This window comes from Symphalangus syndactylus, chromosome 20 (assembly GCF_028878055.3).
Source record: "Symphalangus syndactylus isolate Jambi chromosome 20, NHGRI_mSymSyn1-v2.1_pri, whole genome shotgun sequence".
NCBI lineage: Eukaryota > Metazoa > Chordata > Mammalia > Primates > Hylobatidae > Symphalangus > Symphalangus syndactylus.
The window spans coordinates 9,865,601-9,879,036 of NC_072442.2; the positions used below are offsets into that span (position 1 = coordinate 9,865,601).

The 13,436-nt window shown below is 38.9% G+C and overlaps 1 long non-coding RNA gene across 4 annotated transcripts in view; it reads right to left on the reverse strand.

Annotated features, from left to right (window-relative positions):
• The window catches only part of LOC134735378 (uncharacterized), a 478,226-nt gene that overhangs the window by 91,137 nt on the left and 373,653 nt on the right, over positions 1 to 13,436 (reverse strand). Inside the window, exon 1 of one of the 4 annotated variants that reach the window (XR_010118415.1) lies at positions 13,208 to 13,227. The exons of the other annotated variants lie outside the window; for them this stretch is intronic. This is a non-coding gene — a long non-coding RNA (uncharacterized lncRNA). Of the gene's footprint in view, positions 1 to 13,207; positions 13,228 to 13,436 lie in introns of those variants that run through there. 4 annotated transcript variants of the gene reach the window in all.

The following is a 13,436-nucleotide window of genomic DNA, read 5'->3' on the forward strand; positions in this document are numbered from 1 at the left end:
CACATTCATACTACTTTTCTCTGGAGAATGAAACAGAAACTTCAAATTTAATTTTTAAAACAAAAATATCTGAAGCAAATATGTTAAAATATGTGAAGAATGGTAGCAAGCTGATGAAGTCCAAAGACTCTAGAGTTAAGTTTTTCAGATCCAAATCCCAGGCTATATTTACAACCTGTAGCACTCAACCTCCTTGTATTTCAGTTTCTATATCTGGATTAAGTGAAACTTTGGCGAGGATTAAATTAATATAAACAAAACACATGAACAGTTCCTGACATATCATGAAATAACTATAAATGAATAGTTATTATTTTTAATTTGGCTCTATAAGTGAGTATTCTATTATTAGACATTCTTTTCTGTACTTTAAAAAAGGGGGTTAGATCTTTAAATATTAAAACAATAAATCTAATTCAACGTTTTTTATTTATATTTAAGGGAGTAGAGATACAAAATCGCACATTCAAGTCCCCAATGGTAGCACTTTCAAGAAGAGTGCTCGTTTTCCCTGACAAACTCGGTGCTATTTCTTCTGTCACATACTACCAGTCACCTTATTTTCTAAGCCCAAAGTTAAATTGTATTTATGATCTGAAACATGATCTGACATGAGACTTAATATTGGAAACCAAGTTGATCTTATGATAACTCGCATACGCACCTTGGGGTGATTTGTTCTGTTAGCTCACTGAACTCCTTAAAAAATAGAGTTGAAGGGAAAGATGAGTGGGAAAATGCACAAGAAAGAGATGTTTCATTGTTTATTTACTTATAATTCCCTTTTTTTAAAGGTGTTTTTATCCCTCAATGAAAAGTTAGAAAAAGGAAAGTGTTAACGTGTGCATTTACAGATGCCTAGGTTAGATTCTAGTTCATGGCAAAAATGCATGTGAGTATGAAGTGAATACTGGCTAATGGTCAAGAAATTGTTGAGACTTTCCATTTATAATTCTGATATTTCTTGTGTCTCTTCTTCCTTGGTTTCTCAGTCCCTGCTTTGTCCTAGTACTACTTTATTTTTTCCACTAGTTCTTTTACTGCCCCCCACCCCCTGCATTGATGTCACGCGTCCTCCTAAGCCCTGCATCCTAGGAAATTCCAGATGACTCACTGTATTGAGTCAGATGGTAGACCTTCAAAATGGTATGTCTACCTGTAACCTGTGAATGTGGCCTTATTTGGGTAAAGGGCCTTTGCATATATTATTAGGTTAAGAATATCCAGATGAGATCATACTTGATTTGTATGGGCCTTTGCTCCAGTGACAAGTGTCTTTACAGGAGAAGGGCAGGAAAGAAAACATACACTGTGTCAGTTGATGTGACAACTGAGGCAGGGACTGTGTCTACAAGCCCAGTGGCACCAGGGATTGCCAATAGTTGCAAGAAACTAGCAGAAAGGCATGGAATGGATTCTCCCTTATAGTATCCAGAAAAAAAAAAGAAAAGAAAAGAAAAACCCTGGCTAACATGTCACTTTCAGGCTTCTGGTTTCCAGGACTGTGAGAGAATAAATGTATGTTTTTGGCTTTTTTTTAGTCATCAGTTTATGATAATTTGTTATATGAGCCCTAGGAAATGAATACATCCACCCTTTTCATCCTACTAACTTACTGGGATCCTGGGCAAAGGGGAAGTTTTTCTGAGGAGTTATAAAAAGATTTTAGTTAACACAAGAAAATATTGAGAGAAACTTCAAGCCTTGCCAATTATCTTTTAGACTCTCAAGGATATGAGGGTGGTCAGGAGCCCACAATGAAAAGATGCAAATCCATGCCTTTCATTAAATACTCTTATTTTGCAAAGAAAAAGTAAAGAACAGGTGAGCAATAAAGCAGGAGTAAGGAGAAATTGAAGTGAATTTTTCCTTGCTGTCATTTACTGAGTATGTCAACTTGAGACACATTTAATTTCAAGGCTTGGAAAACCTTATTCCTATTTTACACTATTTCAATTGCTTTAATTCACACTACCAAAGGAGCTACGTAAGTGGAAACTGTCAATCAACTAAAAAAGAGTCAGGGTTTCCATAGTAACCTTCGCTGTTCCTCATAAGTCATCATGCATGTAGAAGTGAAGGGCTGACTGCAGAAGTAACAAGGATCTGTTGTGTCTTAAGGAATTTCATTTTTCCAACAAGACCAAAGAGGTGAAGGGGAAATTGTTTACAAAATTGGCTTCTAAGACCTCAAGAAACCACAAGGTAAAAATAAGTTTTATGTTAACTCTCACTGATTCTCAAAACTGATAAGTTCCATTATAGGTTCAAAATCTTCTTACGGTTATTTATAAGCCATTAATTGGCATATTTACTTATTATTCCCTAAAGTTTTATCAGTATGAGACATATTAAACAGAACTACGAACATCAATGTGTAAAAATCAGTCTTATTATTGAAGAACATGGTTCTTCTCAAGTTTACTTTAAGAACTGCCTTAGATGCCTATTTAAAATTCATATTATGGAGGATCACCACTGATCTGCAGTAACAGAATCCCCATGTGGGGCCTGGGCATTCATTTTTTAAAAACTCCCCACCTGTTATCTGATGCAACTGGACTTGCATTAGTTTCAACGTAGTTCCTTAAATCATGCATTTAGACAATGGAAGGTCCTTTATAATATCAAGGAAGCTGTCCTCCTGTTTAGTACACAGTTTTCCCAGGTCACCTCAGTGAGGCTCAACAGCTAATAACCCTTATTGTGTAAGAGCACAGGATGTTTTGCAAGGTTATCACATTAATTCTAACAACAATTTCATGAAAGAGGGAATAGCGTTAGTCTCATTACAGAAACTAGGAGAATAAGACACTGATTACATAAATACTTGCAGCAGTGAAGTACAAGTAACTGATGGAGGTGTCAAACCTAACTTTGCCAAGCTACAAAGCCCCACAGTCCTTTCAGTCCTTTTATAACGGCCTCTAGCTTCATGGTCAAAATATATTTCTTATGATTGAACATGAAACAAGAAAAAAGGCATTCTTCTATTCAATATAATCTGTGGAGGATGGCAGAATGCCCCATCCCAGGGAAATGTAGGATTAAAATGTAAAAACATCTAATTTTAATAATGACACCAAATTGCATATGGTTGTATAGTTTTTTAAAATAGTTTTTGTATAAAACGTCTTATTAGATTCTTCCAACAAACTTCTGTGGTAGGTAGGACAGAGGTTATCAGCTACATTTACAGATGAGAGCAGGATGGCTCAGAAAAAAAAGCAGAGGGAGGGAGATTTTCAAGATTGCATTGACAGAAACATGACTTTTAATTATTTACTTTTTCTAATTCTGTCTACTGTCCCATAATATATCCTTATCTTTTCTGAGGATGGCATCCTGTCCTCACTGTTAACTCCAACCCCAATAAATTAGGGTATCTGATTTTCAGAAGCCAACATTATGGGGGAGAAGACTAGAAATGACAGTACAATAAGAACATAGACTTGGATTTCAGATTGAGATGTGAGATTCAGCTCTGAAGTATACTAACTATATAAAAGTGCAAATTAAACTGTAGGGCTCAGATTAACTCCCAAGTAAAACAGACATCAAACTAATATCCTACATATTTGAGAAGTAAAGCATATAGTTTGAAGAGAAACTGAACATTAACACAGCTGCATTGCTCTGGATTAGGAGCACAAAGTGTGCACTCCCCACTTCCAACTCACTGCCTGTGAGCCAAGCTGCTGCAGGACAGTGCCACCTTGAGATCAGAGCCACCTTTGGAATGTGTCCAGCTTTGAAGCCAATAGCCCCTGCACCTCTCCAGCACAGATATTCCATCTTCATTATGCCAAGCCTATAGAAGTGCTTAAATGCCACAATCCCAGGCTGGGCATGGTGGCTCATGCCTGTAATCCCAGCACTCTAAGAGGCCAAGGAGGGTGGATCACGAGGTCAGGAGATCGAGATCATCCTGGCTAACACGGTGAAACCCCATCTCTACTAAAAATACAAAAAAATTAGCTGGGCATGATGGTGGGCACCTGTAGTCCCAGCACCTCAGGAGGCTGAGGCAGAAGAATGGTGTGAACCCGGGAGGTAGAGCTTGCAGTGAGCCGAGATCGTGCCTTTGTACTCTAACCTGGGCGACAGAGCGAGACTGCGTCTAAAAAAAAAAAAAAGAAGAAGAAAGGCCACAATCCCAGCTGCACAGAGCTTGTGCACAGGATTCACTGCGACTCTGGTACTGTGCAGCAAGGAAACAAATCCTGTTGCTGCAATTTCAGCCTGAGGAACAGTCTGCCAGTCCTGACCAGGGTGAACCTGCCCTTGAGCTGGCCAAACTACTGCATACCCTCTCCCAAACATGAGCGCTCCCTGAGCCTCTGAGTAACTGATATACCCCCTAGGCCAGTGGGGAATCTAGTCACCCATTTTTCAGGACTTGAGAACAGCTCTGCAGTATCCCTGTCCCCAGTAGCTACACCCCTAGCCTATCCAATGGCCTTGTGCCCAAATAAGGGCCTGAGAAACAGCCCCACAAGCAGCTACTGGTGGTCATACCCCTAATCCTGGAACCAGCCAAGAGCCCACATCCAAAATCTAGAAACAGCCCTATGAGCCTCCCCTGGTAGACACACCCCTGAGTTTGTCAAGCAGCCTTGCACTTGTGTTCCAGACCTGAGAAACAGACCTATGGGCCACTCACAGCAGACATGCCACCAGGCTGGTTGAGCAATTGCACTCCCATGTCCCAGGCCTACAAAGCAGCCCCATGGGCTACACTCTGCAGAAATGACCACAGGCCAGACAAGAAGTTGTGCAGAGAAACAGCCCTGTGCCTTCACATGCCTGAAAAAGAGCCCTGTGTCTCCTTCTAGTAGAAACACCTGTGGGTTAGTCAAGCAACCCTGTGCACATGTACTAAACCTGAGAAATAACCCTAGGGGCTACCCCTAGCAGACATGCCCTCAGGCCGGCCAAGCAGTGGTACATTCATGTACTAGCCTGAAAAACAGCCCCACGGGCTGTTTCTGGTGGACATGTACCTAGGACGGTTAAGCAGTCCTGTGTCCACATCATGGGCCTATGAAATATCCCCATGAGTCACCCTCACCAGACATCCTTCCCAGGCCAGTTGAGCAGCTATGTGCCCACATATCAGATCTAAGAAATAGCTTCTCAGGCTTCTCCTGGTGGGCATGACCCCAGGCCAACAAAGGAGCTGAGTGCCTGCCTCCTGGGACTGAGACATAGCCCCAGAAGCTGCTCTTGGTAGGCATGCTCCTAGGCCAGCTGAGCAATTATGTGTGCATTGCTCCCAGAGTAAAAGGCCTGTGGTCACAGCCTTAGCAAGCCAGACCCTAAGTTAGCTAATATACCATGTGCAGATATATACTCCAACCTGAGAACAGCCCAGTGAGCTCCATCCTGGCAAAGCTGCACCATCATCACCACAAATTCTCTCAGCCTGGGCCACTGAGAAACTCATAAATGCCACTAATGTGGATTACAGGTGAAGAAACTACATGGAGACTATACTACTGCATTTACCTAGAATCAAGGCCAACACATCCCACCAAAGAAATACTCCAAGACATATTCATACAAATAAGAACTCCCCTATGAAACCTACTTCATAAAATTGGAAGGGGTGTCTTTTACTTCAGATGCATAAAAATCAACATAGTAACACATAAACCATGAAAAAGCAAGGAGACATATCACTGCCAAAGAAAAACAATAATTCTCCAGTAATAGATTCCAATAATAAGGAAATATATGAAATTGCCTGGAAAATAATTCAAAATAATGACCTTAAAAAACACAGTAAGACACAAGAGGATACAGACAAACAATTCAAAGAAATTAGCTAAATAATTTATGATTTAAATGAGAAATTCAACAGAAAGAGATATCATTAAAAGGACAAGACAAAAATTCTAGATCTGATTTTAGTGAATGAAACTAAAAAAAAAATATACAATTGAGAGCTTCAACAACAAACTAGACCAGTCAGAAGGAAGAATTTCTGAACTTCGAGGCAGGTCTTTTGAAATAACACAGGCAGACATATTGAGAGAGGGGCAGGTGGGGGAGAGGGAGAGAGAAAGAGAGAGGAATTTAAAAGAATGAAGAAAGCCTGCAGGATTTATGTGACACCATCAAGTGAACAAATATTCATATTATGGATATTCCAGAAGAAGAAGAGAAGGGAAATGGTGAGTAAAATGTGTTGAATAAAATAATAGCAGAAAACTTCTCAAGTCTTGAGAAAGAGAGAGACATCCAGGTCCAGGAAGCTAAAAGTACTAAAAATAGACTCAACCCAAATAAGTCCTCTCTGAGGAATATTATAGTCAAATTGTCAAAAGTCAAAGACCAAGAAAATATTTCAAAATCAGAAAGAGAAAAGCATCAAGTCACATATAATGGAACCTTCATTAGACTAACAGATTTCTCAACAGAAACCTTAAAGGCCAGGAGAGAATTAAATTATATACCCAAAGTTCTGAAACTAAAAAAATAAAAAAATGCTATTAACCAAGAATATTATACCCGTAAAGCTATCCTTCAGAAAGAAATGAGAAATTAAATTTTTACAGACAAGCAGAAATTGAGGGAATTTATCACACTAGGCCAGCCTTACAAGAAATGCTCAAGAAAGTCTTACAGGCAGGGTGTGGTGGCTCACACCTGTAATCCCAACACTTTGGGAGGCTGAGGCGGGTGGATCACCTGAGGTCAGGAGTTTGACACCAGCCTGGCCAATATGGTAAAACTCCGTCTCTACTAAAAATACACAAATTAGCTGGGTGTGGTGATGCATGCCTGTAGTCCCAGCCACTCAGGAGGCCAAGGCAGGAGAATCACTTGAACCCAGGAGGCAGAGGTTGCAGTAAGCCAAGATCACACCACTCCAGCCTGGGCAACAGAACAAGGCTCCGTCTCAAAAAAAAAAAAAAAAAATCTTACATCTGGAAGTGAAAAGATAATAACCACCATCATGAAAACATGTGAAAGCATAAAACTTAATTGTAGAGCTCATACACACAGGAGAAAGAGAAAGAAATCAAAGCTTATCACTACAGAAAACCACCCAACCACAAAAATAAACTAAGCAATAAGAAAGGAAGGAAAGAACAAAGAATATAGAAAATAACCAGAAAACAACAATAAAATGACAGGAGTAAATCTTCACCTATTAATAATATCATTGAATGTAAATGGATGAATGTTTGAGACAATGGATAATAATTACTCTGATCTGATAGCTATACATCATATGTACCCAAACATCACTACATACCTATAAATACATACAATTATTGTCAAATAAAAAATAATTTTTAAAATGCTTGATGAGTTGCTCTATCTAGGGTTTGGGAAGAATGGCATAAGTGCTTTTGGAGGCTGTCAGCACAATTTGCTTTGCTTTTCAGTGTTGGTTCCACCGAGCTGAAGGAGAAAGCTAGCATGGCTGGCTGCTTAGGGCTGCTCCTAGCTTCTTGCTTTAAGAAGAAATTGATTAATGAGACCTTCAGCTTTCCTTTTAGTTGCTGTAGCTTGATTCACCAAGCTAGGCAAGAAGGCAGCACTTTAGGGCAACAGACCTGACTAGAATAACAAATTATGCATTTCTCTCAAATAACTTGATCTCCACTGGGCTTGGGTCTAGAGGAAAGAGAACAGAGAGCGGGGGAAAAAAAAAAAAAAGAAAGAAAGAAGAAACTAAACTTGGTTCAGTGCCTAGTATGGGTCAGCAATGTGCTTTTGATATTTTATCTTTTAAGACTCCGAATAAGCCTGTAAAAGTGGTGTCTGGCCCTGTTTTATAGCACAGTAAACTGAGACTCAAAGAGTTTAAGTGAATTTTTCAAGGATTTCCAATAAATAATTATTGAGCTGGTGTCAAAACTCGTGTATGTCTGACTCTGACGCAATTATGTTCGTTATACCATGCTGCCTAATACTTTGTACATCATGTGACTGTTGTTTTAAATTTTCATTAAATAGAAAATTAAAACACAATATTTAGAAATATATATTTTAAGCAGAATTTCTAGCTCCAAAATTAAGGGTTGGCTATCATTATCCTTCAAGGATTGTGATATTTTGCTTTGTTTGCATTTTGAATTCTAAGAACTGAGGTTTCTCTCATCAATTACTCTCTGAAGAACTGCAAATAGCTGTGAATAATACTCCCCCTGCTCACAACCTTTACATGCTCTCACTTTCCCTTGGGATTCAAAAACAATGCAACAAAGTCAATAAGGGCAATGATACAGCAAACAAAGCCACCTGGCTTGATTGATCTTTCCCTTTCTTTATTCCCACTGCTAATTCCTTTTCCATATAACACTTGACAACGTACCACATCTATAATTCCCTGCCACATAAAAATTACTAAGGACATAATGAATTTCAAGCACAAAAGCACCTAATTCTCACAGCATCCCAGAGCTATTATGGTGGCAATGACAGAATTTATAAAAAGAAAAATTAGCATAGCTCTTCTTTAGAAACAAGGCTAGTGTCCCAGGCATACACCAGAGCCCCAGATTTCAATATTTAAATTGCTTGTATCTCTCCACTTCAACATTTCAAAATAATGTGACCTTAGCTTTAAATTTAAAAGAATTCTAACAAATAATATTTATTGAGGAATATCTGAAAATGCTGTGGATGAGGATAAGCAATTGCTCCTTTTTGAATTTATGTATGTTTTAGTTTTACTTTAGCTTTATGTTCATGTCACGTGGTGGTCTGTAATACCTTTGCTACCATGTTCTTTTTCATCTTTCCATTCAAGATGTGTTTGAAACCGAAGACAAGAAAAAAAAAGTGGATTTATTTTAAATTGGCTTTAGCGCTTGCATGCCTTGTATTTAAGACATTAAAATCAGAACATTAGATAGATGCCTGCCAGCCAAGGCAATTACTTCTACCCATTATACTTCAAGACCAAATTATTTTAGTACTTGAAACAGTTTCTCCTAATTGTCTTATGCTCTGCACAGTGACATTAAACCCAAATAGTCACTTCTTTAGTTTTACTGACAGTGTGTCGTTTGAATTATGGGTTGTTGACAGTCTTTTTGGCAATCTTATTCTCTTCTATTTATTTTGTTTCCTGCTTTCATTTGTAATTTAATGTTGTTAGGGACCTACCTAAATTAAAGTTTGTTTGCCTTATCCTTCACTGTCGCTTCAGTAGGTATATGATTTTAAAATTTAGAAACCACATCTAATGAAACTGAGGATGAGAATTTTCTGCTCTTAATCTTTTCTTCAACTGTGTTGTCCAATGGAGATGGACAATACACTACCCACATGTAGTTATTTAAATTACTTACTCTACTTAGAATTAAACAGAATTAAAATGTGAGCACCTCAACAATACTGGGAATGCACAGAGTACTCAATGGACACATGTTGCTAGTGGCTACTGTTGTGAACTGCAGAGATGTAGAACATTTGCATCTTCATTGCAGAAAGGTCTATTTAACAACATTGCCTCAAGGGTCTCTTCTAAATGAGGAAGCAACTGTTTTTTCATAAAGAACTGTAATAGAGAGTCACCAAAACAAACACCCAGAAAATCCCCTAAACATCCTTATAATGAGACAGGCTCATCCGATGTTTATCAGGCTACACGATATGGGACGTAACAGGGCTCTGGCTTGTGTGTAATCCATGTGCATCAGTGGAATTCCAAGGGCCCTCCACATATTTATTTGCACAAGGAATCAAGGATCCAGTTAAGAAAGGGACAGTAAGAGGGCCTCATTATTGAGAGTATGTTTACTATACATGGAGGTGATAGAAATGGAAGGAGAGGGAATAATTTGGAACACTGTTGTAGATGAAATTTAAGTCTATTGAGTTAAGGCCTGCAAATGCAGGCTCCTTAGGGGAGAGATAGTTACTCATAAAAAATGGAAGACATGCTTATCAAGATTTATAAAATAATGGGGCATAAGAAACGGACTTCTAGGATGGATCCTTGGAGTATATTACTAAAGAAAGCAGGGATTCCTTACCAATATGCTTTAGACGCTGGGGAAACTGGATAACTTGTCTGTGACAGAACATAGAGAACAAGAGCATTTGTTAGCGAGGGAATACAGTGTCCCTTGGAACACTGGTCACATAAAGAAATAATCGCTTTGGGACATCAGCAACGGCACTAGAGCCCGGCAGGAAACACAAAGACCAGGAGCGGCATCTAGTTACCTCACAGCACAGGGTGGAAGTTAAGAGATGCCATACAAAGAAATGCTGACCACTTCTCAGTGCTTATTACTATGAAGAAAAAGAATGACACATTTTACTTCCCATCAGAGAAGGACTATGGTTTAATACATATATTACTATTTGAATATATAGTTCCTGGGATAGTTGAAATGGACATAATAATTTAACATATTAATTTAAGGCATCACTACACTAAAATGAACTGATATTTATGTATGTCTGTACAATAAAGTCTTGGTAGGAAATAAATGGCTGTTATGTAAGTAATTCCTCCTTTCTCTTTCTTACTTCCACATTTTGTCATTAAGATAACTGGACATTTTAAATGCCAGTAAAGAATAAATTATTCAACAATGGTAGATTGAGGTGAGATTTATCATCTAACTCCAAACACCTAAGATAATCTAGGAAATATTTTGAACTTGGAGATTTTGCAAGTACACCTATGAACCAACCCTGTGACTCACTCACCAGTCAGTGGCATTACAACTGAATTTTAACCCTCTCTTCCTGCTGTCCTGCTATACTACTCATTACAAGAAGTCTGGGACTCCACTGAATAAGCATTGAGGGGTAAAAGTTGAAACTAAATAATTCAATCTGAATTCCAATTGAATGGGTGGGGGGTGGGCAGGCCATTCCTTCCCTTCTGTCCTCAAATGGGAGAATCACATAAAAGTTTTTATTTATTTTTTTCTCCCTCTCCCTGACGTGAGACGGTCTAAGCACTTCTCAGCAGCAGGTCTTTCCTAGGTGCATCATCAGTTTGCCATGTGGCATAAGTCCTAGGTCAAAAACTCTACATGTACCTCAATTTTCTTATAATTAACATGCAAATAACAATCCCCATTCTATATGTAACAATCTGAATGGAATACAAGGAAAAAGAACCATACAAATCATGTTGATTGAACACATGCTAAGTGTCAGTTACTTTTACCAAAGCATTTCTTTTAATACAACTTCCTTTCATCTGTGATGTGCCATGAGGGAGATGTGTGGTAGCAGTCTGTCCAGCATCTGAACATGTCTCTTAGTTTGGGAGACTCTCAAGATAAGAGGGAGCTAGGATTCAACTCTATCAAAGTCTGGGGAATGGGGCATCAGATAGACCTGTCTTTCGTCCCTTAGAAACTAAGTGAGGGACAGCCAGCGTACTTAGGCTTGTCCATCTGCCTACAAACTGAATCTTGAGGGAGTTACTCAAAGGTGCAGGGACTGTTTGCAGTTGCTGTGGCAGAGACTCTGCAATAATAACCCATCCACCGCTCCACAAAACTTAGTGAGGTCAGATCGTGGTTGCACATGGCTTCTTTTGGTTCCTGCCCATTTTACTTCCCAACTTCCTAAAGCTTCTAGGAGTTCCCTGATATTTTAGGAATAAATTACCCTCCTCTTTAATTTAGCAAAAGTCATTTCTGCTTCTGTCACCAACAACTTTGGTGCAATAGGAATTATCACCTATGTTTTTGTTGTGTTAGACGTTTGCAGTAACATCCTCACCAAAGCTGTCACTGAGTGTTATACAAGTGGTAGACAGCTCAGCCAGGATTAAAACCCTTATGTATGTCTTTCAAAAATGAATGTTCTTTCATCTCGGATAGTTCTTTCCTTTCTATGCTTTTTATATTTGCTTATTCTTCTCTTTGCCTCTTCTCATGATTTCTCCTTTCCATTTAAATAATTTTTGGTTCAAATAAGAATATCAAATTCTTTTTTTTTTTGTTTTTTGAGATGGAGTCTCGCTCTGTTGCCCAGGCTGGAGTGCAGTGGCCCAATCTCAGCTCACTGCAACCTTTGCCTCCCAGGTTCATGCCATTCTCCTGCCTCAGCTTTCCAAGTAGCTGGAACTACAGGTACCCACCACCATGCCAGGCTAATTTTTTGTATTTTTAGTAGAGACGGGGTTTCACCGTGTTAGCCAGGATGGTCTCAATCTCCTGACCTCGTGATCCACCTGCCTCGGCCTCCCAAAGTGCTGGGATTACAGGCGTGAGCCACCACACCTGGCCAAGAATATCAAATTCTTATAAACAATGTAGTTTTTATTCGTAGCATGTATTCACCAAAGTTAATTCTAGATTAATACTTAGAGGCTTGTAAATACCTGTTAGCCATAGAGTGTCATTTCAGGAATCTTCTGACACTAAGAACAATACATATTGACCTATCCTATAAATTATTTCAAGTTCTTCAGCTACATCTTGGTAGAAAAAAACTCAGCAACAGGAGTCTGGCTATAGAGTACTGCTCATATAATAAAATGGAATAATGAATAATTGGTTGGCATATATTCAAAAACCAGAAACAGCATGAAATATTTGAGTGATTCGTTCTGATTTTATTGTACATCCCTTTAAATGGTAAAGGAATCTTAGAAGGTTTTCAAGTTAATGCTGAATTCGAACAAATGGAGAAGCATTTTTAGTAACCAGGTTAACAGTACCTGAAAGAAATAGAAAAACTCTAAGTATGGGGATTGCATTACATCCAGAAAGCAAAGACTCTCCTGGGCTTTGTGACAGAATGTGTAAGACAAGCAGAAAATACAAGTTCATCCTGACAGCTGTTAGAGAGATGTCCAAAAATAATGTGGATGTCAACACGTATTCACCTTTTTGCAAAGGTGTGAAGCAAAGGTGAACTCTGATGAAAAGCTTGTCAAAATAAGAAGGGTTAGGGACTAGAGTGTTTGTCACTCAGCCTGGCTACTATTACTAAATGGCAGGTAGAGAAGAGTCTCATGCCTGTCTGAATGAAAACAGAGGAGATTATAAAGATGCTGAACAAACAGGGCTTTGATTGCTGGGAGTAAGTGTGGATATATCCCGGGGCCAGCTGTTGAATAGGGTATACCAATGCCTCTCAGGCATGAATAAATGACGAAGGCCAGGCTAACCTGAGAAAGCTATGATGCTCACTTTCCATGTAATAGAAATGGTACGAAGGGAAAATAAAAGGTCTTTTTCTGTTGAATCAGAATGAGAAAAAACACAAATTTTTTTTTTTTATTTTATAGAAGAAGGCAAGAAATCAGATATCCTAGTTAGTCTATGCCTTTCCAGAGAACACAGTACCCAGGACAACGCTTTGGAGAGCCAAAGTCTGAGTTGGGTGCTAATGAGAATGCCAACTCTGCTCCTTCTTCAATAAACTAGAAGAGATTCAATACACATCAGACCAGTTATCTCTCAGGACATTTTCATTATCTGCAGCCATAGAAT